This window comes from Cyclopterus lumpus, chromosome 9 (genome assembly GCF_009769545.1).
Source record: "Cyclopterus lumpus isolate fCycLum1 chromosome 9, fCycLum1.pri, whole genome shotgun sequence".
In the NCBI taxonomy this organism is placed as follows: domain Eukaryota; kingdom Metazoa; phylum Chordata; class Actinopteri; order Perciformes; family Cyclopteridae; genus Cyclopterus; species Cyclopterus lumpus.
In genome coordinates, this window is record NC_046974.1 from 6653617 (window position 1) to 6660102 (window position 6486).

The following is a 6486-nucleotide window of genomic DNA, read 5'->3' on the forward strand; positions in this document are numbered from 1 at the left end:
TAAAAACGTTTGCGAGGTTAATTTTCTCAAAAAAAAAAAAAAGATGGTCTCTTTGGTAGTTTCATCAATATGTCCTTGTTTACAGAACGGCTTCCAAAAAAAGACCAAACGATGAAGCTAGAAACTCGTACAAAGATGGTACAAAGTCGACCAATATTTCACAACTGCAGCCAAAGTATAGCAAGTGCGGTATGTAGTCCAAAATATGAATGTGGTACCTCCGATAGAGAAATACACACAACACACACACAGAGAACAACCTCATCTTTAGCATTACAATCAAGTATTTGGGGAAATGTGTTCAATATTCATATCATTTTGTTTCTGTCATCAAACAGTCTTTGATGCTGTATGAAAGAGTACCAAGCTCTCTAAAAGCATCATCGTTCGCAGTCTTGTTCTTAAAACACATCTATTACAGTAAATGCAGATTGGTAGGGAGTAGGGGAAAAATTAAAATCGTAAAATGGATAAAAACATCAATAAATCACCAACAATAAGAGAGAACATTAGACCGACATGTCGTTCCAGTGATTGAATGGTTCATAAGCTGCTTGAGCTGCTTTTATGTCTGGCCGTGTGGAAGCACGTTGAAACTTGTTTGTTAACATGCAGTTTTAGAGTTCGGCATTTCGGCGGATGTCATCTTGTTTTTGTTAAAAAAAAAGAAAGAAAAAAAGAAAGAATTTGCTAAGCTCAACCGAATGCTGAATAAGACATTTTTAGGCCATCAAAATGTTACCGTTAACTTCCTGTGTAAAAAAAAAAGGGTTTGAAGTTGTGAGACAAAAAAAAAAAAAAACGACGCCGCCGCCGCGGTCGAGACCTGTCAATCACAAAGGGGGGGAAAAAAAAAAAAGTTGTGAATAGCAGCTGTTACTTTATTCGTCCCACATTTTTTTGTCGAGCAAGAGAATCATCAGTAGCTCCACACGGGCCCGTCCTGCACCCAAAGAATTGTCATCGATTACACGCTGTTTATTGGGGAAAAAGGTGTTTTATTTATTTTTTCTGTCAAATTTTGACTCTCATAGGAACACTCTGTAACAATACGCAACAGATTCTTAAGGGAGGTTGAGCAATAGCCAATGTACGTGTCTGTAGCGAAGGGAAGGATCTCATTTACAGAGCTGTTGCGTTCACTTGTGCCGTCGATAATATTGATCGCTGAACTTCCCTAAATAGTTTTTAGTTTTCTGCACATTGTGTTTGCTATTAATTACCGCGGCTGATATAATGAATGTCTTTTTTTTTTAAAAAAGCACATTTAAACAATTCTAACTCTCTGCCCTCCACTGAAGATTGAAAGCATAAATCATTCATATGCTCCGATCTACTAAACAGGCTCATCGGTAATGGATGAGAAATGTCTTCTGCCGCTTCTGTGAGAACTCGTCCTTTTTTTTCCTCCTTTTTTTCTTTCTTTAATCACTCAAATCTGTTGAACTCTGACGCCGCGATATGCACCGATACACATTTCGGGCACTGCGGGTATGGAGAGCTCGCTGCATGTGTCCATAAAACTAAATAAAAAACAGTGTTCTGCATGCGGCCCGGGCAGCAAATTGACGGTGATTGGCAAACGATGCCGACGGTCCCCCTGAAAACTTACTTAGCTGGATAGTATTCACCACATGCACACACATACACATTCACCACATGCACACACATGCACATTCACCACCTGCACACATGCACATTCACCACCTGCACACACATGCACATTCACCACATGCACATTCACCATCTGCACACACATGCACATTCACAACCTGCACACACATGCACATTCACCACATGCACACACATGCACATTCACCATCTGCACACACATGCACATTCACAACCTGCACACACATGCACATTCACCACATGCACACACATGCACATTCACAACCTGCACACACATGCACATTCACCACATGCACACACATGCACATTCACCACCTGCACACACATGCACATTCACCACCTGCACACATGCACATTCACAACCTGCACACACATGCACATTCACCACCTGCACACACATGCACATTCACAACCTGCACACACATGCACATTCACCACCTGCACACATGCACATTCACCACCTGCACACACATGCACATTCACCACATGCACATTCACAACCTGCACACACATGCACATTCACAACCTGCACACACATGCACATTCACCACATGCACATTCACAACCTGCACACACATGCACATTCACCACCTGCACACACATGCACATTCACCACATGCACATTCACAACCTGCACACACATTCACATTCACCACATGCACACACATGCAGCACATTCACCACATGCACACACATGCAGCACATTCACCACATGCACATTCACAACCTGCACACATGCACATTCATCACATGCAGCACATTCACTACATGCACATTCACCATCTGCACACACATGCACATTCACTACATGCACATTCACCATCTGCACACACATGCACATTCACAACAACACAGCAATCAGTGTGTCCCATGTGAACATTTGCTTAATCCATCGCAATACACTCTTTATAGATTCTGAGATCCCCAGAGCAAACTTTTATTTGCACTCTAATTCATCCCCTTTGATTAGCACATGGGCTTAAGCTCCAGTGGTTATTTAGGTATGGCAGAGGGGAAAACATGCTCACTTGCCCATTGCGTTTGGGCCACTGGGATGAGATTAACACACTTCCTCAAGGGGTTAAATAAACCTTTTGAAACATTACCGTGTCCTCTTTGCCCAATCGGGGTTTCAAGTCTTTTGAAGCAGCATCAAGACGTCCGCGTCCACGCCGGCGAAAGCAGGGGCCGGAGGCATTGTGTACTTTTGGGTGGTCCGTCAGTCCATCTGGTCCATTCTCCACGAGGGCATTTCTTCAAATCCACATAAAGGACTGAAGGATGAACTGATTTTGGTGGTCGAAGGTCAAGGTCACTGTAAACTCGTATCTAAAGAACACCCGGAGGGACAAACGTCAAGGTCACGTTGACCTCGCAAAACACATTTGGTGATGTCAACTATCCCACCATGTGTCAATTATAAAAGAAAAATAACAAAGTGACGACGTTTTGGACAGACGGTGACGGCGAACTGCAACTTGACTGGTTGGCAGAGGCGTACGACCTCGAGGTAGTGATTCTAGTTTGAAAGGAGGGAGATGGAGCCCGATGGAGGTCTATCTGAACCCTGCACTTGAGTAATAAAGTCACTGAGCTCACAGAGGAATCTGGGATAAAACACGGCTCCTGACTTTGGCTCTCGGGCACCATATAGAAAACTAACCAGGGCCTCTTGTGACGTATGTGTCCATGAGGAACTTCATTTTCTGACCTCCATTGATCACCGGGTCGCCGTAAATGCTTCGCTGGTCATTGGCGGCAGCTTGCTGAGTATTTTTGTGTCTTCAAGGTTTTTTCTACGCAGCACACAACAAAAGAATGAATGTCGTGTCAGTTATTTCCTCTTTTGATTACCAGTGTTCACCTTGAGGCGCGCAGTAACTGATTAATGTTGAGAGCAAAGAAATGAAATACCTTTTCCCATGTCTTCTCCTTCTAGGAATGACAAAACCGTTAGTCACTCTGCTGAGGGCTCGTGCTGGAGCCTTGTGGAGCATGTCGGGATGGAGAAAATATATATAGTAAAGGACACGTGAAATAATCATTGTCAGGTATCTGTTTTTTCTGGTGGTGACCTTCTTTTAATTTAATTGTAAAATGCATGAACGTGCTCTCGAGGAGCTGCGACATAAGTGTCCCTCCAGGTGTTTCAGTCGTCTGTGCAACTGCAGATATTCTGCTCGCAAATATATTTCTCGCATAAGTTTGTCGTTCTAATGTATTCATTTATGTATAACCTCCCTCGAGGAGCAGGATTCTGCAGTTGTATCATTTTAAGCCTTTTTTTTATTTTAGGCGTTAATAACATGCAACATCAATCGTCGATCTGTTGTCTGATTTCACGGGAATGTTGCCGTTGCTGACTCTTAACAATGCGAGTCCCCCTTTTTTTTTCAAATTACTATGCAGAATTGACACTTGAGAGATTTGATTGTCTGTTGGCGATGATGGGGAAAACATGCTGAAGTTGTGCAATATAGCGATAGGAGTAGATCATTATTTTTGAAATTATTAAATATAGACATTTTGATGATGTTCCTCTTTTGTCGGAGCCCATTTTGAGTTGTTTGATGTGTGGCTTAAAGTTTATTTTTGAACGGCTCACTGGGACGTTAGTGGCAGAGAAATGGGCATGGGACAAGTTAATGGTGGAATTTCAAGAGTTATTATATATATTTGTTCCACTATTGTTTGTTTCAGAGGATTTACAAAATGGTGTATGTGTGTGTGTGTATGTATGTATGTATGTGTGTGTGTGTATATATATATACACACATTATATAGGACATTTACATCTATATGGAGGTGTTTTGAAGTCTCTCGCGTCACATTTCCACCACTTCGAAAAAAAGAAATTGTGACGAATGTGGATTAAGAGTTAAAAGTTTAAATTAATTCCGTCACGACTGCTCAGATTGAGGTCGCATTGCAAAAGAATCAACCCGGTATCGGATTTAGGAAATATCAACACTGACAACACTTTACTCGAGTGACAATTGGAGCTTTTGAGGGTTAAATTGTTCAAACTTGTGAAGACCACCCAAATTATTTTTGCCAAGTGTTGTATCTTCCCCAAAAGCATCATCCTGCAACATGTTTTTTTTAAATCAAAACTCTGGATAAACGATTCCACAATAACATAAAAGGGAGCTCGAATAGATTTAATTTGGTTTAAACTCAGCTTGGGGACCCACACTCTCTTTCTCCTGGTAATCTATCGCTCTCTCACCCACCTACGTGTATTCTCAGCAGCTCAAAGATGGAACATGCTGACATATGTTTACATGTTTGTGGATAAATGCCTCACAAGATGATGCTTTTGGATTGTGCTATACCGTACTGGCCATCGCAGGCCACCGTATAGCTCAAGGGGAAAGCACAGCTGGTAAGGTTGTGGCTGATTACTTAATGTACCTTTTGCATTGAGATAAATAAATAATGGTGGTTGCATAAGGTCTTTTAGACTAGAATAGAAGAGCTTGACCATCACTAGTGGACAGAGGAGATATAAGAGACAATCTTGTTGGGATAAATGCGACAGATGGGTCCCAAACCCCTCTGCTAAGCCAAAGGGTATATCTGAAAATGGAATGAAGAAATCCCTGGATTCACTTCGCCTTGAAAAAAAAAATCCATCCTGGATTTCAATCTGAAATGTCAGCACGTCAATCGATACAGAACTAACCCGCCGTCATCTTTTCATAAAGTCCTTTTCTCCCACCGATTTGATGGTTTGACAAACAGGGAGAACTCTTTTCACGGACACGGTGGTTATTTTTTTTTATTTGCGTGAATGACCATTCCACAGACATAGAAGAAGAACGTCGGGTGGAGTCGATGAACAGATATCACATCGTCAATAAACATGTTTGCAAGATTCAAAGACAAGTATCAAAGTACAGTACAGTGGGAATAGAACATTGAGTAGACGATCGAACATGTTCGTACTTTTGTTTTTTCATCGGTAAAAATAAATTGGTTTGTACATTTTGCTCTGGTGATAAATAATACATCTATGATCGGCTTATTTAATGCTTATGCACAATGCCCGAAGTGTCCCAAAGAATAAGGCAACGAATCGAATCATGATGATAACTTCATTCCCCGTGAAATGCTCCCTCATTTAATATAGAAAACGAATGGCACGGTATGATTTGTAAGTTAATATTCTATTCCATCATATTCTCATCACAAAAATAGATACATCTATGGAAAAGTAATGCATTCAAATGATATTCAGGGGACTGGATGAACAATCGTGGCGGTGAGTTGTTGACGTTAAAGTGCAAAATGGGAAAAGGAAACATAGGTATGTGATTAATAAATGGGTTGTTGCCCAGGGAGAGGGGGGGGGGCATCAGATAATCATGGCCCCGCCCCTTTGCGATGGAGTCGTCTAATGTTGGTTGCCTAAGGGAAGTTGCCAGATAATAAAAAGGGATATTCATAAGATGTGAATTATTTACATCTCTATTGTTTTTGAAGGGCTTTTCTTTTTCCTTTTTGGCTTTCCATAGACGTCGAGTTTTGGTTATCAATTCAAATTTGGTTTTAACACTTAATATAATATAATATTTCCCTATTGAGGTCTTCTGGAGTTCTGTTTTTTTTCTTCTTTTCTCAATAATTCAAACGGTAATTTCATCGGTTGTTTACCGAGCTTGCTCTCGTTATGTGGCCCAGTTCTGCTGTCACAAATGCCCCCCCCCCCTCCACACACACACACACACACACACACACACACACACACACACACACACACACGCCCAATCCCCCCCCTCCCCTCCCCCCTGAAGCTTTGGTTGAAGTTGGTTCCTCTGTAAAATACACATTGACAATGACAGACCTGACCCA